Source organism: Sapajus apella, unplaced genomic scaffold, assembly GCF_009761245.1.
Source record: "Sapajus apella isolate SASKATOON/1434 unplaced genomic scaffold, GSC_monkey_1.0 scaffold11, whole genome shotgun sequence".
Lineage (NCBI taxonomy): Eukaryota > Metazoa > Chordata > Mammalia > Primates > Cebidae > Sapajus > Sapajus apella.
The window spans coordinates 27,548,069-27,573,272 of record NW_022436951.1 but is presented as its reverse complement, the minus strand read 5'-3'; the positions used below and the strand labels follow the sequence as shown (position 1 = coordinate 27,573,272).

The following is a 25,204-nucleotide window of genomic DNA, read 5'->3' as shown; positions in this document are numbered from 1 at the left end:
TGTTCGCAATTGCAGGCTAGTCAAGGCGAAGGAACTAGGCATTCATCACACTTGGTTTTGTCTGGAAAACTTCCGGCAGAGATTGGGTTTTTGAATGTTGCTATGTTGTACCATTCTGTTTTTCTCTGTGATATTCTCTGACATTCTTATACCTAGAAAGTCACTCTCTGCCCCTCACAAACCCTCTAATTCCCTGTCTTTACCAAGAAGGTGTTTCTTAATGAGCAAGACCTGCTGTGAACCACGCCAGCCAGTGGTTAGAGGCTCAGAACTGTATCCATTTTTTTCTTCTCCCTTATTTATTTATTTTTTTCCTGTATTGCAAGGAAACTTCTTAAGGTTGTTTCTGGCCAGGCACGGTGGATAAAGACTGTAATCCCAGCACTTTGGGAGGCTGAGGTGGGTGGATCACCTGAGGTCAAACGTTCAAGACCAGCCTGGCCAACATGATAAAACGCTGTTTCTCCTAAAAATACAAAAAATTTACCAGACGTGGTGGCAGATGCCTGTAATCCCAGCTACTCAGAAGGCTGAGGCAGGAGAATCACTTGCACCCTGGAGGCAGAGGTTGCAGGGAGCCAAGATCGCTCCACTGCCCTCCAGCCTGGGTGACAGAGTAAGACTCAGTCTGAAAAAAAAAAAAAGATTGTTTGTTCCCTTGCAGTGTTAGGACCTGGGCAGCAACAGACAGCAGATAAGGGTCAGAAGTAGCATGGAAATGGAGGGCATCTTCAACCACAAAGGTAGGAAGCAGTAGGGTGTGGGTGAGGTCCATGGTCTCATGAAGTCCAAGAGTTTCTTGACAAGCCCCTGCCAGAGTCCTGATCATGTCCATGTCCAGGAAACCAGGCAGCTTGACCAGAATCTCTGTCTAGAAGACAGAGGCCATCATCAAAAAGTCAGGCTACAAGGCTTAAGGATTTAGACATGGAGTCCAACAAAAGACATAGGAACTGTAGGAGGAGGAGGCCTCTGCCACCTGGGAAGCTGAGACCCGGGCTTGCCTCTGCTCAGCCCCACAGATCTCCCCCTTCTCCTGCCCTGTGTGTGAAGAGGGGTGCTGCCCCCGCTACTGGGAAGACATTGGCATGTGCCAGCCTGTCCATGCTGTCCATCTGCATGCTGCTGCCCGTCCAGTCTCCTTTTGAGCATCTTTTCAGTATAAGAGCTGTTCAGGCTTGAAGGATATGCAGCAAGTGAGTTAAACCATGGCCTCTTCTCTGCGCACCATGGCGTGCATCATTCTGGCAGCTGGGTGGGACCCCCTGGCAGCATCAGATATGCAGCCTGCCTTGCCTCACCCTTGCTTCAGAACTCAGGGACAGTGTGGAGCTGGCTTTACATATTTGCCTCGTCACTTGCTGTTAGTTTCTTACCTGTCCCTGACTCTTACTGCTCTTATACTGCTCAGACCTTCTAGGCAGGAGGAAGGAGCACCTTCATTCAGTTCTAGTTTCTACATTTTCTCAGCATTAGTGCCTCAGTAATTTTTTCATAACACCCTGATCCAACTTTTACATTTTTACCTTGAATGTAAAAAACATGCCTATTAAGGTCAAATGACTATTTGAGAACGATAAGTTGTTTTAAGGATTGCAATGAGTCTAATTACTCAGATCAGCCAAGAAGGGTCCCAGACTCACCGTGAGCAGTGCTCAGGTTCCCGTGGTGGTTTGGAAGCTGGGCTAGACTTGGAAGTCTATCGGACACTGAGAATCCATGGAATTCATGAAGACCAGGTTTCTTTTATCAGCTCTATATCCTTAAAACGATTTTGGGGAGGATAAAAATACAGCTTACTTTAAATGAACAAGAAATTTAATTGCACAATTTGTTTTTCAAGAAGATCACTTTGTATCTGAAACGAGATTCTGCTGTGAGCACCATTCCATTGAAAAATGCTGTCCTGTGGCGAGGTGCAGTGGCTCACACCTGGCATCCCAGCTACTCAAGAGGCTGAGGTGGGAGGATCGCTTGAGGCCAGCATTTCAAAACCAGCCTGGGTATCATAGCAAGACCCTGACTCTTTAAAAAATGCCTTCTGCTTCATGCACAAAGCTTTCTTTGGGACCTTGCATGTCCCCACATCCTTCCGGCCAACCAGCTTTCGTGTCTGATGGCTCCTTCTGCTGTTGCTCTAGCCGCCCTTCCTCCATCTCAGCATTGCACTCATGAATTAAACAGACGCCAGGCGTAGCAGGACTGAATTAAGGGTTCAGCAAACCCTTGTGCTCCAGCAGTCTTATTTGTGTTTGTGGTTTATGCCGTCTGCCATTACCTCAGAGGCCCTGGGGCTGGGGCCTGGACCTGGAGGCAACGTCTGTTCCCCCTGCAAGTCTCCGGTGCAGCCCAGGCCAAGGCCTACTCACCTCCCTTCACACTCTTCCACTCGAGTGTAGAACACATGGGCTGACTGTTGAAACTGGTGTCACATCACCATTGTTGATTGCTCAGTAAATCCAGCTTCCCTTCCCATTGTCTCAACTTATAAAACTTGTCACTTTCATCAATGTTTTATTGACAGTCTTGGTCACAGGAAATAAACAGAAATCTCAAGAATGTTCATATTTCCAATGAGGCCAGTTAAAAACATCCTCTTTGCCCTACAATACCCTGCTATTTTTTACCTTTTCCCTTTCCTCCCAAGCAAGAGCTACCCCTACACCCTGGGGATTTAGCTTCAGTGTGATCAGAAGGAAAGGTAGCCAGGAAAGAGCAGAATAGACTTTGTCGCTAACCTGGGCAAATGAGCCTCACTCACTCTCTGCAGGTTGCATGTCTGGAGTGCCTAGCATGAATCTTTTTGACTGACAAGTGTTTTGAGGGTGAGACAGGAGTTTGTTTCCAGGCCTGGGGAGGGCTTTCCATCACACTCCCCACACAAGACATCTGAAAAACCACCCCAAGGCCTGTGTCCTGCACCACGGATGCCCAGAGCTTGTGCCATGCGAAGTTGATGGAATGCCCCTCTCAAACCCCATGGAATTGTTTTTTGCTAAAATAAGGCTTTAACCAGGAGTTTGAGGCAACAGTGAGCTATGATCAGACCACTGCGCTCCAGCCTGGGCAACAGACTGAGACCTTGTCTCTAAAAAATAAATAAATAAAATAAAATGGGCTTTTAGAAAAGACCTTTTGGTGGTAAGGGTGGTTGTCATGGTGGGAGCTTCCAGGAGGAGTGAGTGGTAAGTTTGCAGGGTGTGCTTCCTGTCAGGAGGCCTGAGACGGGGCGGGCACAGCTGGTCTCCCAGGGCCTTGCCAGCTCTGACATTCTGAATCCATATTTCTTAGAAGGCTCTATGAGCAAAGGCCGATTCAAAACTGCTGTTTCCTTATACCAACCCATAATGTGATCACAGGTGGCCTTTTTGCTTGTGCTTTCGAATATGTCTAGAAGAAAACACCCACTTATAAAAATTAGGCTTTACCACTCTAAAAGTTGTTCACAGTTTTAAAGTTTTTTTCTCCTTTGAATAGAGAAAAAGAATGGTTCAGTACCTGCATTTTATTTTGAAGAAGTTCAAAACATGAGTCATCTGCAGTGAATGAGAAAATTAAGGGGAGGAAAAAAACATGAGAAATAAAACGTTTGCTTGTGGGTGACATGAGCCTCTAAACCCAGGGGCTTTAACTCAGGGTGCTACATTTTACTATGATACAATCTGTGCCAAAAACAGTACCCCATAGTTTACCACAACTCCTGCAGAAAAGTGGGCACTGCCAAGATTACCTCTCAGGCCTGACCAGACTGCAGTCGTTCAGAGAAGATGCTGTCTTTCATAAGTGTAGTGATACATGATTGCTGTTAGGCATTTTTCTTTAAATCAAAAATGAGAAAGAGGCATATTTTCATTCAAAACTACCCAAAATGTTTTTTCTTTGAGCCCATCCTGCTTTTCTCCACGCTCTCCTTGCCCCTCTCCAAGCTCTCTCCCAAGGGTTTTCTTGTCCACCCTGTGTCATCTGAATAGTTGACTTCTCCACTTGACTGTCTTAGCAACTTTTTCAAATCTAAAGTAGTCAAACTCCCTCTCCCACCATCTCCCCACTTGTTTACCCAGGAATGTGGCCAACACCCATGAGGGCCTCTCCACTACCCAGCATGTTTTTTAAAACTGATAAACTACATATAACAAAATATATCCTCTTAACCATTCTTAAGTCCACAGATCAGTGGCATTAAGTGCCTTTACATTGTTGCGTAGCCATCATTACCATTCACCTCTAGTACTCTTTTTCCATCCTGCAGAACTGAACCTCTGTGCCCACTGAGCAAAGCTCTCTGCTCTCTCCTCCCAGCCCTTGGCACTGCCCTTTTCCTTTCTGTCTTTATGAGTTTGACTATTGTAGGTGCCTCATGTGAGTAGAAAGTCATGTAGTCTTGTCCTTTTGCTTCTGGTTTATGGTAGAGGATTCCGTGTTCTGACCTGTGTCAGACTTTCCTTTCTTTCTAAGACTGAATAACATCCCCTTGTATGTATGCAGATGCCACATTGAGTTCAGCATTCATCTGCTGATGGGCATTCGGTTTGCTTCTGCCTTTGGACTATTGTGAATAATGCTGCTATGAACATGGGTTTACAAGTAATCTCTTCAAGTCCCTCCTTTCAGTCCTTCTGGGCGTATACCCAGAAATGAAATTGCTGGATCGTATGGTACTGTTGCCTGAATGTTTACGTCCTACCAAAATTCATGTACGGAAATCCAACCCCCAATGTGATGATATTAACAGGTGGGCTGCTGGGTGATAATTAGTCAGGAGGGCAGAGCCCTTGAGAATGGGATTACTACCCTTATAAAAGAGGCCTGAGGGAGCCCTTTCATCCTTCCGCCATGTGAGGGCACAGAAGGCATCATCTTTGAGGAGCAGGCCCTCGTCAGATACTGACCCTGCCAGCACCTGGGATCTTGGACTTGCCAGCCTCGAAAACTGTGAGCAGTCAATTTCTGTGCTTTATAAGTTATCCGGTTTAAGGCGTTTTATTATAGCAGCAGGAACGGAATTAAGACATAAGGTAATTCCATTTTTAATTTTTTGAGGCTGCCCACTCAATTTTGTTAACTTTATCTCAATAATATACTTCAAGTATGTTTTCTTTTCTTCATTTCCACCGTTACTCTTACCACCTGATCACCCAGCCTCAATTCTTGCCCTTTTTTGGTTCACCTAAAAAATAAATCTTAGCATGCTCTCCTGCTTAAGCAACTTTCTTCAGCAACTTTCTGTTAGAGAATTAAAATTCACCTTCCTCACATGTCCGGCAAGACCTTGTGTCTCTCACACACACCTACACACGTGGACACACATGCACACCTATACACCTTCTCCACTTGGAGCTGTGCATCAGGAAACATAGGGCTTTTTTCCTGCTCACTCACCCCTACCTAACAGTCCCCATCTCATGTCATCAAATAAAAATGCAAAATCCTCATGGAAAACATAAATGTATTCAGTGAGTACATGGAGGGGAGGAGAGAGCAGAATCCATCTTGGTCTAGTTAGCAAGTATTTCCACACAGAGGCTCCCATCAGGGCAGCCGAAAAAGCCCAGTTAGATGAACTCCAAGGAACACTGAAGACCCACAAAGAACTGTCAAGGAACTCACTGAAAGCACCTTAAACAGACTGTAACAGGAAGAATGATGATTGCAGATATACTGTTGAACTTAGAAATGAGATAGAGGAACTGCAGACAACACAGGTGTTGTAAACAGTAGGCTCAGTAAAGAAAGCAGCGAGTCTCCGCAGATGGCCAGCACTGAGTGTCACGGTGGGGAGCTTTAAACTGAGGCCTGTCAACTTGGTGGAAGTGCTCATCGAGAGAGACTCACACAGGGTAATGGGGAAGTGAGTGTAGTTCACTTGTAATCCTGTTGAGTTCTGGGGTTTTTTTGTTTTATTCTTAACTTTAAAGGAATACACTTCATATAGATGTATTTATTTGCTGGGGCCGTTACTCAGAGTTCTTAGAAATGCACACAGCTTTTTTTTTTACCAGGGTTACTCCTCAGAATCACTTGTCACTTTTTTAAATAAATGAATGAATGTGCCAGACCCTATGCCTGGAGGTTGGGAGCTCCATCTACGTCAGATTCTAACAGGTAACCACTGGGATAAGCACAGTGTGATTGCAAAGCCAGGGTATGTGTCCATCAGGATGCAAATTACAGTGCCTGTGTGCCCCTGTTGTCCTCCTTCCCCCAACCCTTTCTGTAACCTCCCATCTAAACATCTGACCCAGTGAGGTCATGGCTCAGCCTGTTGGCCAGTGCTCCACCACCATCCTTCCCCTCTGCAGATTGCAGAAGGCCAGATCTCTCCCCATAGCTCCCATGTCCCCTTCACCCGCCATAGCACAGATGAGACGAGGTGAGTGGACATTAACAGAGTTTGCAGATGATGGAAGGGAAGACTCCAGGTTGCCAGGTGTGTCCACTCTCAGGAACCCCCAGCCCAGGCCTCACTGCCTGCACTCGCAGTCAGCCCCAGCAAAGGGGCTATGACAGTGCTGTTTCCCTGCTCAGAATACAACCAGCTACCAAAGATGACCTCACCCCCTCCAACCACTTTCCCGGGTGCCAGGACACAGAAGCCCTTTACCAGCCGAGGGCAGTTGACAGAGGGATGTCCTCCTGGAGGGGAGCCTCACCCCTACCCACAGGGCTGCGGCCTTGTCCTGGGTTCTCACCTGGGCAGTCACGTCAGGATGGAGGTATCCCGTGTCAGCTGGGTCTCAAGTGGGGGTCATCTAGTCTGAAATGACCAGTGGACAGTCCAGGCTGAGCCACAGAAGCTGGGCTCAGGTGCGTTTTGGGTGCCTGCTCTGACTGAGTTGGATTTGTGCCACAGGCCCATCTTTTAGAGCTGCCGTGCCCCAGAACAGCCGCTCAGACAGCAACACATACAGCCTGCAGCGCAAGAGCCAGCCACACGCTGAGCAGAGAAAGTCCCTGTCACCTCACCACCCAGAAACTCCAGCTTTGCAGAGTCCGAGGTTCTTCTCTGTGACCAAACACAAGAGCTCCCTCTTCTGAGGCCTCTCACATTTCTTCAGGTGTTTTTCAGAGAATTTTGTTTAAATTTGAAAGGTCAAATTTAAAGACCCAAATGTGATCTTTCCCAGGTCATGAAATGATCTTTTCCAAAGGTGAATCTGAATCTCCTCAGAGTCATATGAGATTGAAGCTGCTGATAACATTTTTGTGACCTAATAAGTTTTCCAAAACTGTAGGGTATTAAGAGTTTAGTGATATTAAAAAGTTTAGTCGAATATATTGTGATTCAGGTATATTTAGACATTTGCTTCATACCAAATTGCCACTGTTATCAGAGAACACACCCTAAGCACACTAATGCATAGACATTTCAAACCCATATCTGCCTACATATTCTTAAAAATATATATATACCGAGAAATCTATATACAGTTTTTTTTAATTAGCTTGGAAAAGAGCAGTTGTATTCTGTTTGAACAGCTGCTAATGTCAATTCCTGTGGGAAGAAAGACCAAAGAACATGGAGTTACACCAAGAATTTTAAAACAAAGACACTGTCCCTCTCCTGAGCACTGTGTATCCAAGACTGAGAGATCAATCTGAGACCTGTGATTAAGGAATGTTTTCTGTGCACCATATAATTATTGAGCCACACAAGTGGGCTATTACTCTGTTGAGTGCTTCATGTTTGAGGTATTTTCATGTTCCAACTTTACATTAAAGTGTTTATTAAAACAGGAAAAATCCAAGAGCAGGTATTGACACTATCCATATTAGATCATCAGAAAATTATATATCTATTGCAGAGTCATAAACAATGAGAAACGGTCTTCCCACACTTGCTTTAAATGGCCATGACCTAGTGTTTAGGGAAAGCAGTAAAATCCGCAAGGAGCTCCTGGGAAAAATGAGACGGGCCCTGCGGGGGTGACTCATGGGCCAAGGGGGGCCGCACAGGTACAGGGCTGCCGCGTCCTCTCCTGCCTCTCGCTCTCTGGACACTGGACTTCCTTTACTGCCTCCTTTCTGACATTTCCTAGACATCAGATTTTGCTACTTATTACACAAACGGGGTTCCCTTTTAAATTTGTTCACTCTAGTTAGCACCTGCAGAAGCTGTGAAAAATTATAGAGAGATGATGTATTTGGGAAGAGATGGTTTAAAAGTCCAGCTTGCTGTTTTCCATTAAGTGTTTTGTAAATGAATGAATGCTGTCCATGGAGGGAGACAATCATATGATTCCACAGGGCAGGTCTGAGCTTGTTTCCTGATAGCGTTTAGCAGCTCATGACTCTGAGGACACCTGACAACACAGCAGCCAAGCCCTGATTGAGAAATGTGTGCCAAACAGACCTGAATGTGGCTTGGCTCTTGCCTTATGTTCCTTTCTCTGTTCAGAGAAGCGTGAGATGAGATTTTGTGATTATATTGTTCTCGTTGGGATGACCTTCCCATCCACAGAATGTTTTATAGATCCTAACAGCTGAGGTGAAAATGCAAAGAGACGGGAAAATGCCTTAAATGATTCTAGCTAATTTTTAGAAGTAGCAGGCCTTGAAAGTCTCTGTCATGTGTCCCTGAACAGATCTTATGGAAGCTGTGGTACCTGTTCCAGAAAATGCACATAGGCACAAGACTTCTACGTGCAATTTCAGACACCTCACCCACATTGAGAACTTTTTTATAAATAAGAGAAAGTAAAACAAATTTTAAGACTTACAAGTTATGTTTAGCTATTTTACATGGTTCAAAAAATAAGACATGAAGCCGTCTAAACTGAGAAGCCTTGTTCCCACAACCCCACCTGCCAGGTATAGATAACCATTTTTATTCACTTCTAGCTTGTGTTTCCAATGTTTCTTAGGCATATGTCAATAGATAAATATATATGCATTCCTCCCTCTTTTTTCTGACAGGAGAGGTGGCATATTTTGCCCCTGGCTTTTATCCCTTGGCTCCATTCCAGCACCTAGAGACCTGTCTCATTTTTTTTAGATGTGAAGTACTTGATTTGTGCGTGCGCCTTAGTGTATTAACTTGCACACGGCCCAGGGACACTCGGGCTGGGACCGGTCTGTTCACTGTTATCATCGGCGCTGTGGGGGATACCCTCGCATGTGTATCATTTGGTCCATGTGCAGGTGTGTCTGGAAGATGGAATTGTAGAAGTAGAATTGATGGCTTAAAGGGGAAATGCATTTATGGGGGTAGAATCACAATAAAACTTTGCATATAATGATATTTACTTTATTCTTTCATTTTTTTTTTACCCAAATAGCAAAAAAAAAAAAAAAAAGTCCTCTTTGAATGGACCATTTTAAATCCATTCATATAAATAAAATCTGAGTCTCTGTGTGACCCATCTGAGAGGTGAGGTTTGGATGGACGTTTTCCCTCAGAATTACAGAAGCATGCAGTGAAAAATTTATGTAAATCATCTTTCATCAACATGTTTACACTTTTATTCTAGGGATTCTCCACATAAAAAATAAATGGCAGTGGTTTCCAAAGAGCAAGTAACCTCCCTCCCCTCAGTATGTGTATCAAATAGCTTCCGTGGTGCCCTTATGCCTTCCCTCCTCGCAAAGTTCTTCATGAGTCCGAGCTGTGCAGTCACGAGAGATAGATTCACAAGGCCAGGCTGTCGGTGGGGCTCCTAACGGGCCTTGGAGTCTCTGTATAATCTCTGTGCTTTCTGAAAGATTCCATTTCTTAATACAAACATTTCACAGTGAATTTTGTTTTATTTTTATTTTATTATTTTATTTATTTATTGAGATGGTGTCTTGCTTTGTCACCCAGGTTGGAGTGCAATGGTGCGATCTTGGCTTATTATAACCTCTGCCTCCCGAGTTCATGGGATTCTCCTGCCTCAGCCTCTCAGGTACCTGGAACCTCAGGCGCCCGCCACCAAGCCCAACTAATTTTTGTATTTTTAGTAGAGGCGGAGTTATATTATGTTGGCCATGCGGGTCTCGAACTCCTGACCTCAGGTGATCTGCCTGCCTCGGCCTCTCAAAGTGCTGGGATTACAGGTATGAGCCACTGCACCTGGCCTGAATTTTGAATAAGACAGTTTTTAAAGCTCTCCCAAATCTAACGTACTTCCTTTCTTCCTTCTTGACACCACGGAAGGGTTTTGAAGGGGACAGAAAAGGAAATGGGGGGAAGGATGCCACACTTTGAGCTCTTGCCCCGGTGGCCACCTCTCCCAGGAGAATGTTCTCACGCCCCTTCCTGGGGTTCTGCGTGACTCACGCTGGGCTGGCTGCTTGGGGCTTTTGAGACGTGTTCAGGCTCTGCACCGCTTCATCGCAGTCTGACCAGCAGTGGCTGGAACACCTCAGACTTCAGACAGATTGGCCGTTCCACATCGCAGACTATTCAGGGGGGCTTCATCTTCCCGAAACGTTTCTAGTTAAACGTAGGACAGGGCCCCGAAGGTGTTTATTATTTGAAGGTCCTTTCAAACATTCGAGAGGACAGTAGACAGGCACGTTTGCCTCAGCTGTATTGCACGGCGGCTCTGGAATTCTTTATTATTTTTAATTGTCAAGAAATAAAGCCCTGTGTGTTCAATCACATCAGTTCTTCCCCCACTCCTTTTCGTGAGTCTGTAGAACTTTGAATTTACTAGAAGGGAAGAATATTCAAGTTCTGTTCTTAGATACAGATTTGTTTCCTACTGTCTCAAAAACATTTAGATCATTTCAGACCTGGGTCATGGAGCAGATTATTAACAGAGAGGGGAAGAAGGGTATATTCATCTGCTGCCTGCCATGGCAAAATCCCAGAGCCTGGGGGGTTAAACAACAGACATTTATTCTTTCACAGCTCAGCAAGCCAGAAGCCTACAAGGAGTCAGTACGGTTGGCTCTTAGACCCCTCTGGGGCCTCTGTCCTTGGCTTGCAGGTAGCCACCCTCTTGCTGACTCTCTGTATAGCTGTCTGTGTCCCCATTTCCTTTTCTATAAGAACACTAGTCAGGTTGGATGAGGACCCACCCTAAGAGCCTCATTTTAATTTAATCACCTCCTTAAAAACCTTGTTTCCAAATACAGTCACACTCTGAGGTACTAAGGATTAGAACTTCAGCATGGATTTTGGAGGGACACACTTCAGCCCATAACAAGGGGGCCATTGGAGCCTTCAGAAATTAACAGTAGTAACAGAGGGCACAGGCTGAGAACTTGCCGTTGCCAGCCACAGTGCTGTTCCCTATGTTTCACCCGCGATACCCTTCCGACAACATACACATACACCGTTATCATCCGCATTTTATGACAAGAAAAGGGAAGCACAGAAAAATCACATAACCAAACATAGCAGGGGATGTAAGGTGAGACTTTCAAAACAGCACTCAAGACTTCAGAGCTCTAGTTCTTTGCCACGGCACATACTGCTGTCCGTGTATGTTGGAAGAAACCTTTGGTGCAGGGGAGGAAGCTGAAGCCTCTAGAGACAGACTCAGTTGCCCAAGGGCAGACATCATTTGTCGAAGAGCTGATTTTAGAACCTGGTGTCCTAAATTCGCTGTACTTTTACTTTGCCCCTTTCTGAGAGTCTATGGGCCTTCCAACAATTCCTCTCTGAAAAGGATCAGGTTTCAGTTTTCAGTTTGAATTATGATCTAATAATTCCAAATGCATTCCACTGCCCAGAGAAGTCATCTTAATGGAAATCTGTCTTTTTTTCATCTTTGGGGGCCAGATTTCTCCTCGTCCTACTCCCCTAATTACAGAGCTTTACTCACAATGAGCATATTATGTATGAGTGAATAAACGGAAAAAACAATCACAATGGAAAAGCCATTTTTTCTTTATCAGTTTGCATCCAGGAGTAAAAGATTTTTGACCTACAACTGTTATTCTGCCTGTCTTCCCTAAATCAAAATCAGCTGCTTGGTCTCCTTTGCTCTTCCTTAAAAGAGCTGAAGAATTACTTCCTGTCAGCCTACCCACCCCCACCCCCACCCTGAGCCACCAGCCCTGTGAATTTGTGCCCTGTATCTCATTCTCTGAAGCTTAACAGAATTGGGACATCAAAAGCACATATTGGCAGTCAAGGGTTAGCTACGTGGCTCTAATTTTTTGAGCACTGTTGTTTTTGTTACTTTTTTGAGAAACACGATTTGTGAGGTTACCATATCATATTGCAGTTCTGCAAATCCACAGTGCTGTTGCAAACAGAGAATGTCACATAGTGAGTTAAAGTAAAATGTAAAAAAAGGAGTATTTGAATGTTTGTTTTGTTAAAGAGAAAAACTCACATAGTTTGTGAAAAGATAGTAAATAAAGCAATGAAAAGGAGCCTATCGAATTCTTGGCACCCACATGAAGAGTTTGAATGCCTCCATAAAGGTGCTTTTGTGGATTGGCAACTGTGCTAGAAAGCAGCAGGAACTCCTGTGCTGAATGGAGCCCTAAGAAGCAGGGGTTTCGTCATCCCATTCCCTCCAGAGCAGGAGGTATTATCTATGGGGTAAAGAAACCGGAGAAAACTTCCTCTGAACAGGAGTATCTTTGTGCATGGAACCTGAGAGACTCAATCCTGGTGGTGCAGCTGTGCTTAAAGCCAGCACTGTGCAGAGCGGAAACGCACGGGGAAGAAAACCAGGGCCGGGGAGGTGGCGAAAGGAAAACAGTCCAGAATTGCTACTTTAATAAAATGGTATGGTATTTCAGGGGCCCAGCGTCCTCAGCTGCAGAGCTGTGTGTTCCTTTTAATAATTGGGGTTTGAGGACTGACTTCAAGATAGAATACTGAAATTTTATCAGTGTCATTCATCAAGTCTCAGAAAACACTTCTGATTTTTAGAGAATATTATAATATTCCTAATCATTATATCATTCAAGATCTATTCTCAGAATTCAGCTAATGTTGTTTTATATATTCAGTCTTTTGCTTTTGATTTTGAGGAGCTTTTCATTCTTTATTAATTGCTTAATTATAAATAAATGTTTATTTCTCAAAAAGCATCATATCATCAATACAAACACTTCAGGTCCCTTGGCTCATCTTAATTTTTGCTTTAAGTATATTTCTAGTCTTCATTATTAAAGCACCATTTGTATATTGATTTTTTTTTTTTTTTTTACTGCTTTTGTTTTTGACTCCTTTTGGCCAAAAAATGACCTGTCTCATTTTTTTATGGATAGATTAATAACAGACACTTGAATATTGAAGTCCTAATGTTAAATATTTGAGAAATAATTATTACAAGAGAAGGCTACATAAAGCGTGAGTTTCGTGGGCATTAACTTTGACCATGACCACAAGAGCTGCTTTTCAACTAATCTAAATAAAAATACTTTTATTTTCACGAAAATAAAATTGACTATTGTAATTTTGTTCATTCTTTTTCCCCACAAATGTATGTGGAAATAATACATCTTATATTACTTTGTGTTCCTTCAGTACATTTTTTTTTTCAGTAAATGATAAACTCCTTTATTCAGATCTTTAATTTGCCTGATGTGTTTCTTTTTCTACAAAAGATCTCCTCTGACTTTGCCTACTTTTTTCTGGTAACTTTTTCATACTCAGTTTAAGTATTTGCATTTAAATAACATAACAGTTTTTTTCATTTTTAAAAACTATTATGAAATAATTTTTGACTTAGAGAAAAGTGAAAAAAATAGTTCAGAGAATTTCTGTACACCCTGTACCTAACTCCTCCACTAGTAACGTCTCACATACAGTGACAAAAACCAGGACTTGAACCTGGATGCGGTGCTCTTAACTAAGCCCTGGGCCTTATAAAGCCTGGATTTTGCTTTCATGTCCTCTTTCTGGCTTAATATCCAATCTGGGATCCACATTGTATTTAGGTTGGTGCAGAAGTAATTGCGATTTTTGCTATTTCAGTGGCAAAAAGCCCAGTTATTTTTGCACCAACCTAATAATTTCCTCCAGTCCGTGGTAGCTCCTCAGTCTTTTTTCTTCTTCATGACCTTGACAATTTTAAGGCATACTGGTCCTTATGTCATTAGATGCCTCCCAATTTGAGTTTAATAGTAAATAGAGCAATGTTTTCTCTTAACTTTAGCTTATGCATTTTGGGCGAGAACATCAATGACGCTATTGTGCCCTTCTCTGTGCATCACATCGGAGGCACAGAGTGTCCTGAGATCTCCTTGTTCGTGTGTGGACCTTGGTCACCTGGTTAAAGTAGTGTTGCAGGACTTTTCCTTAGTTCCGCTAAGGACAGGGTCCTTGTCTGTCCCACAGCCACGAAAATTTAGGCTCGCAGAGGGTTTGAAGGATAAGTAAAGCAGGGTGTTACTGGGGGAAAGGGGGAAAAAGGGGAAAACAAGGATCCACCACATGGCCAGTCTCCTTGCTAGAGCGCTTCCCAGCCGCAGTTACAATCCCAGGTTCTGCACAGGACGAGGAGAAGCCACGCTCCTCCCCGCTCCTCCCCGCTCCTATGGGCGTGACTTCCCGAGGCCCCACCCACGGGCGTGACTTCCCAAGGCTCCACCCCAGTGTGCACGCTGGTTGGAGTTTTTCCAGGGTCCCCTTTTCACCACACTATCTCAGTAGTATCTGCAGTACTTCCCCCACTGTAAAGTTACTATTATTCTCTTTGTAGTTAATAAATACCTTGTGGGGAGATTTTTGTTTTTTCGTTTTTTGGTTTTTGGTTTTTTTTTTGAGACAGAGTCTCGCTCTGTCACCAGGCTGGAGTGCAGTGGTGCAGTCTCAGCTCACTGCAACCTCGGCCTTTCAGGTTCAAGAGATTCTCCTGTCTCAGCCTCCCAAGTAGCTGGAACTACAGGCGCCCACCACCACGCCCAGCTGATTTTTTGCATTTTTAGTAGAGATGGGGTTTCACCATGTTAGCCAGGATGGTCTCGATCTCCTGACCTTGTGCTCCGCCCGCCTTGGCCTCCCAAAGTGCTGAGATTACAGGTGTGAGCCACCACACCCGGCCTGGGGAGATACTTTTGAACTGTGCAAATACTCTGTTTCTCATCCTACCTTTACGTTCTAATCTTGACATCCATCAGTAGTTTTTGCCTACAACACTGTAGCGTTTTCCTAATGGTATTTCATATTTTCCTCATTCCTTCCGAATTAATCAGTTGGAGTTCTAGAAGAGCTGTCCCTCTGCCTCATTTTTTATTTATTCCATTCTTATATCAGTTTGAGTCATGGATATTTGTTATGTGTATCATAATCCAGTGCCGTGATTGTTTTCTTCTTAGATTTTTGCAGCTGTGGCTATCAAGAGCCCTGTCTGTGAACTTCTGGCATTCTCCTATCTTGTTTTAAGCATTCCTTTACTTTCTGGCACCATAAAATGTTCCAGGCTTATCCTGTATTGTCCTTGCCACAGTCCTGGAGTCAGCCATTTCTCCAAGAAGTTCTCCTGGTTCCTTTTATTGGAGAATGGTCTTAGAAACTAAGATTTGGGTGCTAGGTATGCTAATTGCTATGTGGTGCCATGACTTCGGGCCCTCTTAGCAGATAAGTGTGTGTACTAACCCATGTGTACATAAACATCTGTATTTTGTTTCCCCTCTTCCATCTCCCCTCCCCCCATCTCTGTCTCTCCTTGTATTCATCTGTTTTCATGCTGCTGATAAAGACATACCTGAGACTGGGCCGTTTACAAAAGAAAGAGGTTTATTGGACTTACAGTTCCGCATGGCTGGGGTGGCCTCACAATCATGGAGGAAGGTGAACGGCAAGGAGGAGCAAGTCACATCTTACCTGGATGGCAGCAGGCAGCAGTGCAGGGGAACTCCTCTTTTTAAAACCATCAGATCTTGTGAGACTTATTCACTATCACGAGCATAGCATGGGAAAAGCTTGCCCCCATGATTCCGTTACCTCCCACCGGGTCCCTCCCACAACATGTGGGAATTCAGGATGAGATTTGGGTGGGGAGACAGCCAAACCCTATCATTCCACCTCCCTTGTCGCTCCTAAATCTCATGTCCTCGAATTTCCAAACCAATCATGCCTTCCCAACAGTCCCCCAACGTCTTAACTCATTTCAGCATTGACTCAAAAGTCCACAGTCCAAAGTCTCATCTGAGACAAGGCAGGTTCCTTTCACCTGTGAGCCTGTAAAATCAAAAGCAACTTAGTTACTTCCTAGATACAATGGGGGTATAGGTATTGGGGAAATACAAGCTGTTCCAAGTGGGAGAAATTGGCCAAAACAAAGTGCCTACAGGCCCCATGCAAGTCTGAAATCCAGCAGGACAGTCAAATCCTAAAACTCAAAAATGATCTCCTTTGACTCCATGTCTCACATCCAGGTCACGCTGATGTAAGAGGTGGGTTCCCGTGGTCTTGGACAGCTCTGTCCCTTGGCTTGGCAGGGCACAGCCTCCCTCCTGGCTGCTTTCACAAATGGCGTTGTCTGCAGCTTTTCCAGGTGCATGGTGCAAGCTGTGTCAGTGGATCTGCCAATCTGGGAGTCTGGAGGGTGGTGGCCCTCTCCTCACAGCTCCACTAGGCTCCTGTATGTGTGCGTATGAGTTTACATCATACTGAAATGTCCCACTGCAATCTAACAACAAAGGCTTTATTCTAACCCTTTTCCTCTCCTCATTTGTAACTCTTTGATAGTAAGACACCTGGATTTCATTCTCCAGAACGTAATTATTTGTTCGGTCCTATTCTAAAAGTTCTTTTTTTTTCCTCTCCTATTTGGAAATTGAATATGTTCTTTACTGTTTCTGACTTTAAGACTCAACTCTGCTGGGCACGGTGGCGCGTGCCTGTAGTCCCAGCTATTCGGGAGGCTGAGGCTGGAGGATCTCTTGAGTCCAGGAGTTCTGGGCTGTAGTGCGCTATGTCGATCAGGTGTCCACACTAAGTTCGGCATCAATATGGTGACCTCCCAGGATCGGGGGACCACCAGGTCGCCTAAGGAGGGGTGAACCGGCCCAGGTAGGAAACGGAGCAGGTCAAAACTCCTGTGGTGATCAGTAGTGGGATCGCGTCTGTGAATAACCACTGCACTCCAGCCTGGGCAACATAGTGAGACCCCACCTCTTTAAAAAAAAAAAAAAAAAAAAAAGACTCTACCCATTCTCACTATAGTAGTTTCAGAATTGCTAACCCATACTCATGTGAGGAATAAACTTACAGGGATTTTTTTATTGTTGCTTTTTGGTTTTACAGTATATAATAAAAAAGCTGTTTTTCAAAGTTAGGTTAGTTCTTTTCTTCCCTACCCACCTCGAGGTGAGCTTCTTTGGCTGGGTTCATTGGTTTCTGTGTTTATATTCCATTTTGAGTATAGTACCCCTCACATGCACGTGCCCGGATGAGCTGGGGCTGGGGCAACTGTAACAAAGTACCATGCACTGCCTGGTTCAAACAACAGAAATTTGTTTTCTGGAGACTGAGAGTTAAAGATCAGGGTGTCAGCAGAGTAGGTTTCTCCCGAGGCCTCTCTCCTTGGGTTGCGTAGGCGAGAAGGTGGCCATCTTCTCCCTGTGTCTATGAGGCCTTACTTGCATGCGTGTCTGTGCCCTCATCTCCTCGTCCTGTGAGGACACCAGGCATATTGGATGAGGATCCACCCTAAGGACCTCATTTTAACTCAGTCACCTCTTTAAAGTTCCTGCCTCAAAGCACAGTCACATTCCAGGTCCAGGGCTTGGGACTTCAGCCTAGAAATTTGGGAATACACAGTTCAGCCTATAACGCCACCATCCTGGTTAATTTTAAGGATTTGTTTTGGGGGATTATGAAGTGCAGTCATGATGTTAAGAGTCAGTGCTCAGTTTGCTTGACGTAGATATCACCTTTTTGTTTCTTCCCAGCGTCTCTGGCTTTGGTCCTCAGAGAGAAACGTTATGTCCTTAAAGCAGCACTATCTTAGTGGATCTTCTGTTCTCTCTGTGACATTTTAAATTGTATGTCCAGCCATCAAATTAAAATGTCAAAAATTATCAAAAATACCAAAAAGCAGAAGGTCTTGTTTTCCTTCACAGCTCTGTTAATTTCTACGTTACGCATCTTCTCTTTTGCCAAGTGCCTGTGCTGTTTGGCTCTGACCCACCCCATTCACTCCATTTTCATGTCTCTCTTCTTTCTATCAAAACTCAACTCTGTCTGCACTAAACCTGTCTCACTGTTTCGTTCCTTTTCTGAGTCCTGTCCATTTGCAGTTCAGGCTTCTGTCATCATTTCCTGACCACCTTTCCTTACTTGCTAATATTCTCACACTGCAGGCAGACTCATTCAGCAGATCAAACGAGGTTCAAGACTCACAGCTTCAACCTCATTCTCCCCTTTCTCAAGCCTCTCAGCAGCTTCCAGTTTCCTTTCTGGTCACATCACATTGTCGCTTCTATAGTTTGTTCCTAGTTAACCAAGTCACCCATCTTTTTCACCTCCTTTTTCTTCCTACTCTCATGGCCATGGTTTCGAACCCGAGTTTCTTCCCACTGTCTGTTGAGTTTGCTAACCCCTGTGTTGTCTTCTCCCGAACCGAGTCTGTTCAGACTCTCAGACCAAGATCCCTGGCCATGCCATCATGGTAGAAATAGGCCTCGGCGTCAAAACTTATTTCCAGGGAGATTTTGCCAGTGGTTTGGACTTCCTTCCCCCTTTTCCTTTTGCCTCACCTCCATATTTCTTCTGGTTCCATGTTTCTATTGGCTCAGATTGTCACCCTTCAGAGTAGTCGTGTGGTGCCTTTAATTAAGGTAATTTCTCTTTACTTACTGTATAAAATGCACTGTCCCATTTCACACACTCCGCAATCTCCCACCTACATGACTGGAAGGAGGGAGGGGACCCGGAAGGCATCTTCCTTCCTCACTCCCTCATCTCCAGGATGCTACACCTCTCTGACAAATGTGAACTTGAGATTGATTGATTGATTGATTGATTTAGAGACAGTCTCTCTGTTGCCCAGGCTAGAGTGCAATGGCGTGATCTTGGCTCAGTGCAACCTCTGCTTCCTGGGTTCAAGCAATTCTCTTGCCTAAGCCTCCTGAGCAGCTAGGATTACAAGCATGCGCCACCACACCTGGCTAATTTTTGTATTTTTAGTAGAGATGGGGTTTCATCATGTTGGCCAGGCTGGTCTCAAACTCCTGGCCTCAGGTGATCCACCCACCTCAGCCTCCCAAGGTGTTGGGATTACAGGTGTGAGCTACTGTGCCCACCCCAAACTTCAGATTTGAAGTGATCAGTCCCTAGGGAAATTTCCCATACATTTTTGGCCAAAATTATTTTCCTCGTTTTTAAGCTTAATACTCTTTTCTTTCATAGAGAACTTATATTACACATAAAGTAATTAAATTCCCTGACATCTTTTTTATAATTTTTAAATTAATGGCCCTTGTTGGCAGTCTGTACTTTTGGAAAGGGACAAAGCAAACTTTTTTAATAACGGTTATAGTAACTGGAAACCTTAGAATGTCAGTTAACTTGATTTCCTTTAGGTCATAATTTTTTAGTGCTTTTTGCTAACAAAAGAGGAGGTTATTTATTTGGCAATAAAGTTTTCTTCTCTTAAATAAAAAGTGCTCTGTGCAGAACTCTGCCTCTCGCTGGGTCCTGGCATAAATACACCATCTGGACCTATCACGGGACCATTTAAAGGGAAAAACAACCTTAAGCTTTGCTTTTGGTGTTTTAAGAAGAATATGAAGCCTAACATGGGCCCGTAAATGCCAGACTCCCCTCGCAGCAGTTGTGAGAGGGCCACTGCAGTACCTGAGACAGTTTTCTCTGGGCGCCCTGGATATATCATCTTGATTTTTATAGTAGTTAATTGCTCAGAAAGAAACTAGAAGTCTGTGCTGTTTCCACATTCTTTTTCCTTTGAGAATTTTAAATATTTTGCAGCAAATTGAGGGGATGGGGAAAAAACCAATATTTAACTTTTTTTTCAAAGTTACATAAAGCAGCACAAATAAAATTGTACTGTCAAGTTAGATAAAGCAGACATGAAAAGAATTATTAATATAAAGAAGTCAAAATAGTACGCTTTTTTTTGAGGTCCCACAAACAACACTTCCTCAAAGAAATTGTAAGCAGCTCAGCACTATATTACAGGTTGAGATACATGGAGAATGTTCCAGGTGACTCTTTGTCAGAGCAAGGGCATCCAGGTCTAGTTCAGAGGACACTGAGGAACAGGGGAGCGCACACTTCCATAAAAGCTGGAAGTCAGGCTCCGTGGTTCCCACGCAGCGGACATTGCCCTCTGAAGCCATTGTGTGGTGTGGGGCAAGGAAGAAAACATATGGAAACTTTCAAAGAGAGTAAGAATGTTTGTCAGCTAAGGAAAAGATCGAGTTTCCAAGGAAGACAAAAATGAACTCCTAAGATGCGTGTTTCTTAAAACTCCTTTACAGTTCACATGCAAGAATTTACATTTTCAGTTCTGTGGCTGCTTCCTGTGAGGAAGAATGAAGATATGTTTTTAATAAGCGAGGAGTGGCATTACAGCACAGTGATGTAACCGGTTGGCTATTAGACCGCCTTACATTTCTTTTTTTTTATCAAATCACATCAGGAGGTGCTGTTTGTTGTGTGCCTCCCAGGGCCGACCTCCCTCCAGATGTACACAAAGCCCAAGTCAGGGAAGCCATTCAGAACGGCCCTCGTGGGGAGGGCATCTGTCACTTCACATTTCACTGAGTAAGGAAATTGCAGCTCTGGCTAGTGCCGGCGAGGAGAGACATCTGGTTTCCAGGGTGCCTGAAGAATTTCCTTGAGCTCCAATTAGAGTCAGTGTGGTAGAATGAAATCCACTGCGTCTGGGTATTCCCACTTGTGAAACCCAACTGCAGCGCGCGCTCAGACGCCAGCGAGGGAGAGGCGCGCGCTGGGCCGTGGGCTGGCGCCGGCCGAGCTAACACTGCCAGTCTGTGTGCCTGTCCCTGTCGCGTCCCAGTCTGTGTCTGCGTGTCTGTTTAGCTGGTCTCTGCTTTTGCTGCCAAGCGGTGGCTCTAGCTGCCGTGAAGGGAAAGGTAGGGCAGGGGTTCCTTTAGCCTCCAGTCGGCTCCCATCACCATGCCCAACGGATTGAAGCCAGTGGACACGCTGGACCCGCTGTCCTCTGTCAGCTCAGCCTACTGCGGCGGCGGGCAGCCGGGCACCTGCAAGTACTGGATCCTCGACCTAGGTACACAAGCTCTCTGCAGATGCTCGGGCTTGCGCTTTCTCTCTGCCTCCTTTTTTTCCAGTGGCTGCTCAGTGATTGACGTGTGCTTGAAAACAGAAGTGTTATGTGCTTGGAACCTGAAATGCGTTCCGTGCTGACCACCTTGGGATGGGGCTGTGTGGAGATGGTTTGTGAGGAACCGCTAGGAATGTGAGGAGCAACTGGGAACAGAGCACTGCACATCCATTGTGTGTTGTAAGACCTTTTTCATATCTGGGGACTGCTCTTGATCATCCCTTTTTCTTGTAAATGGCATGTAAACAGTCTAAAGTAATCTGTGCTACAAACTGCGTTATGATTTTAGTTGGCTTTATGTCTGTTTCGGTTTAATTTTGTTTGGCGTTTTTCAGACGATTTGAGAAAATGACAGTGTCCTAATGTTGATATTTAGACTCTGGTTCTACAGCCATATGATAGGATAATACAAAGTTAGCTGGGGAGAGGGATGCTTCCAACATCGCCATCATATTCAAGGGAGTGTCTATGCCAGATTCTGGCTTTATACACAGAACTGGTGAAAAGATGCAAAGATGTAATTCCTGCAAAGGTTATTTGAGAAGTCGGAAAGCTTCACTTTGAGGAAAAGGCAACAGGATAAAAAGAGCCAAGGTGAGGGGGAGTTAGGTCTGCAGATGCCCATGGAATGCTGCCCTGCTCCAGAGGCTAGCTTTGTAACGGTAACCTTTGACAGCTATCTGTCCAGACCATGCAGCCAAAAAAGGGAGTCTGTCACAGGTTGGCACCTGCATGCCAGCAGGAATGCTCTCTACCAGATTCTGGTCATGGCCTGGTTCACTTTCCGTGTTTGCCTTCACTTTCTTCCCAGCCATTATCTGCATATGCGCTTCACAAGTGGGCAGCGAGACGCAGAGAGCCAAGGAGATCTGCTGAGACTCACAGGGCACTTCTAGTTTATTCAGAGCTCAGTCGAGAAGGGTCTCTTGAGGTGGAGGGACCTGCCAAAGAAAGGGAGTGGGGTGTCAGATCAAAAGGGGGTCACAGAAAATATGTATTCAGCATTCGAAGGGTAAGTGGTGCTGCTTAACTCTATTTGTTCGTGGAATACTGGGAGGTAAGTGTTGGCTGTGTGGATGTTACATGAATTGTTCTGAACCTCATTTTCAACAATACTCCTTGTATTTTTGTTTACAAAACCTTTAAAAAGTCTTTGACCCTAGGTTCTTTTTGTTACATTTATGTTAATTAAATTGCTTTACCACTCAGAGATGGTGACCTCTCTGTCTGCACGTGTGCAAGCTGGGTAGGTCCCTCGGGGACACTGTGCACTAGGAATTCCTGCCCTGGGTGTGTTAAAGTAACAGTGTCTAAATATCAATGATGCGTCTGCTTTCCTAAGTGAATGTAGTAATTTCTGTGCAGTGAAAAGAACAACTGGTGACATCAAAAGTCCGATTTGATATCTCAGCCCCTAGCTAGCTCCGAATCTTGAGTAAATTATCTTCTCTCTCTGAACTTTTTCTTTGTCTGCAAAGTGGGAGTGACATCAGAGCATGCCCCTTGGGGTATCATAAACATCCCCAAAGTTTAAAACAAAATATTTTAATGAACAATTTTTCTAGGGAGTAATGGATCTTAAGAAGACTTAGCACTCTTTCTGTAGAGAGAATTTTTGAATCCTAGCAGTATTTTAATTCCCTCAAAATTCTTCTCAAGGGATTTTATTAAATTTGCTTTTTAAAATACTGGAGGATAATTGTGCTATTATATTTTTCTTGTTTCTCTCTATATATTTTTGTTGGTAATTCTCAAACTATTAGGAACCTCCAAGTGATGTTCTTCAAGCTGTCACCTCAGAATTTTTAAGCTAGCAAAAATTTGGAAGAAAAATTGATGACGTGTGGAATTTCTTGAACAAAAAATGATCACAATAAAGGATAAATAAGATAAAGTGAAATTTGTGCATACACACGTATGTGTGTGTGTATGTCTGTGTGCGCGTGTGTCTGTGTGGGCGTGTGTGTCTGTGTGGGCGTGTAGAAAATGCCTGCCCATCCTTTTCTAACCCTTATAGTAATTTCAAGACAGTTTCCTGAGTACAGTTATATCAGAGTGATGTTTTAATATATTGTGATTTTACCTATTAAATCGATTATGGGGAAATATATATGCATCACATTTGAAAAGGAAGAATGTTCTGGGTAATATCTAAGAAATAAATCCCAAAGTAACTTTACAGTGCCCATCAAATCACACAGTGTGAATGCAGAGCCCCTCTTAGACACCTGCAAGCAGCCTGGGACTTCATGTGTTAGAGTACTTTGGGAATAGGCAGTTTTTCTGCTTCCTGACGTTCAGTGTGGCATCAGCCTGTCCAAATGTGAACCAGTCTTGCTTGGAGTAATGTGCACAGAAGCCTGTTTTATTTGCTAACGTTGCCATAGTCAATAACTTACACAGACATGAGCCAGGAGAGTTTTACTGCTAAGTAATTGTTAAGAAAATAATTCAAGAGAAGGTAAGGTCAAGAAGAACTGTAAATGATCTTTTACGATGTTTCCAATGGGAGAGCCCAGTTCTAGGGATAAGAGAATGGAACTATTGGGCTGGTTCTAATTCTGAAATCAGTATGCCCTTTTATAGGACAGATGGAATCTATTCCAGTGCTATACATATTCCCCTGACTCAAGCTCAGAAAAAACATAATCTAGTGACCCTCCTTAACACTGAACAGACTCATATACGTAGTGAACTGTATGCTTTATAAGTCTTGAATCCTCTTGAAGTCTTTTTTGTTGTTGTTAGGAATATGGATTCTCACCACTGCAATTTTTGTTTTTAAAAGTTAAACATTCCAAACACTAAATATAGGATAAAGAAATTTCTTTGCTGAAGAAGTGCATAATATGAACCTACTCTAAAAGTATCCAAGTAGGTTAACGGTACTGCCTCACTCACATTAAAGCTGTCAGTGCATGGAATATTCAGTTCCATCTGAAAAAAACCGCAGAAGGACTTGTCACAATGTTGGATTGTTTCAACTGCGAAGACTGATTGTTTCACACAAGTTGCTGTGCAAACTGAACTCTATCCAATTGTCTTCCCCTTTAAGTATCTCCAAGTGAGTGGTTTAAGGCAGGATGTGCATTAGGATAGTGGGAATCGTGTGTTACTGTAGAAGCCAGTTTGTGCCTCCTCACCCCTACCTGTGTGATCTTATACATTCTTGATAATCTTGCGGAGCTGCAGTTTCCTCGTCTGTTTAAAAAAAGAGAGAGAGAATGCTTGTTATGGTTATTATGCTCTCCAAAATCGACATTAAAGGCTCTTTTTATTTCAGTTTTAGCAAACTGCATTTTTAAAATGATTTTGTTCCCTCATTTCCATGTTAAAAAAAAAAAGTGTTACGCATTGAATTTGTGTATATTTTTAGCCAAGAAGCAAAGAAACTTGAAGTTATTTGGTATTACAGCCTTTTTTTAGAGTGAATATGAAATCTTGGAATATTAGAATATTTTTGAAGATAACATTAAAATTAAACTGAAACCTCCCCCAAAAGTGCCCAAAAAACCCAAAGGTCCCAGGTTAGGAGGCTTCAGGCAAACTGGCTTTTCCTAGTTTTGGAATTTTCTTCTTATTTCTGGACCAGGCACCCTCCTTGTTTAACTGTAATCTCTCTCTGGTTTGTGCTCTTTCTAAGTATATCTCTTCAGCTAGATTTCAGGAGAACACAAATTTATAGCTTTTCATTCTGAAGAATTTCCTCCAGGTGCTCAAAGTTGGCCCCAGGGGCATATGAGCAAGTCCATAAAGAGAGTGAATCGGCCTGGGAGCTGGGTAACAAGCCATGGAATTCCTCCATGGAGGCTTCCTCATTTCCTCTTCCTGTCTCCAAGGAGTAGCAATGGGGGCTGGGCAGCCATACAGATGCTCCTAATAATTTTTTGTAATTCTCATACAAAACCATACAAATGTGAACAAACCACATGCCCGCCCACCCTCCTCCCCACCCCTGCAAATATCTAGTTTCTCTGAAACTATTATGTGCTAACTGGAAAACTGCAGGCAACCACTGATCACGTTGGAGACATCTTCTA

At 43.8% G+C, this 25,204-nt stretch overlaps 1 protein-coding gene across 6 annotated transcripts in view; it reads left to right on the top strand.

Annotated features, from left to right (window-relative positions):
• The window catches only part of TRIO (trio Rho guanine nucleotide exchange factor), a 368,044-nt gene that overhangs the window by 278,072 nt on the left and 64,768 nt on the right, over positions 1-25,204 (top strand). The window lies entirely within an intron of this gene.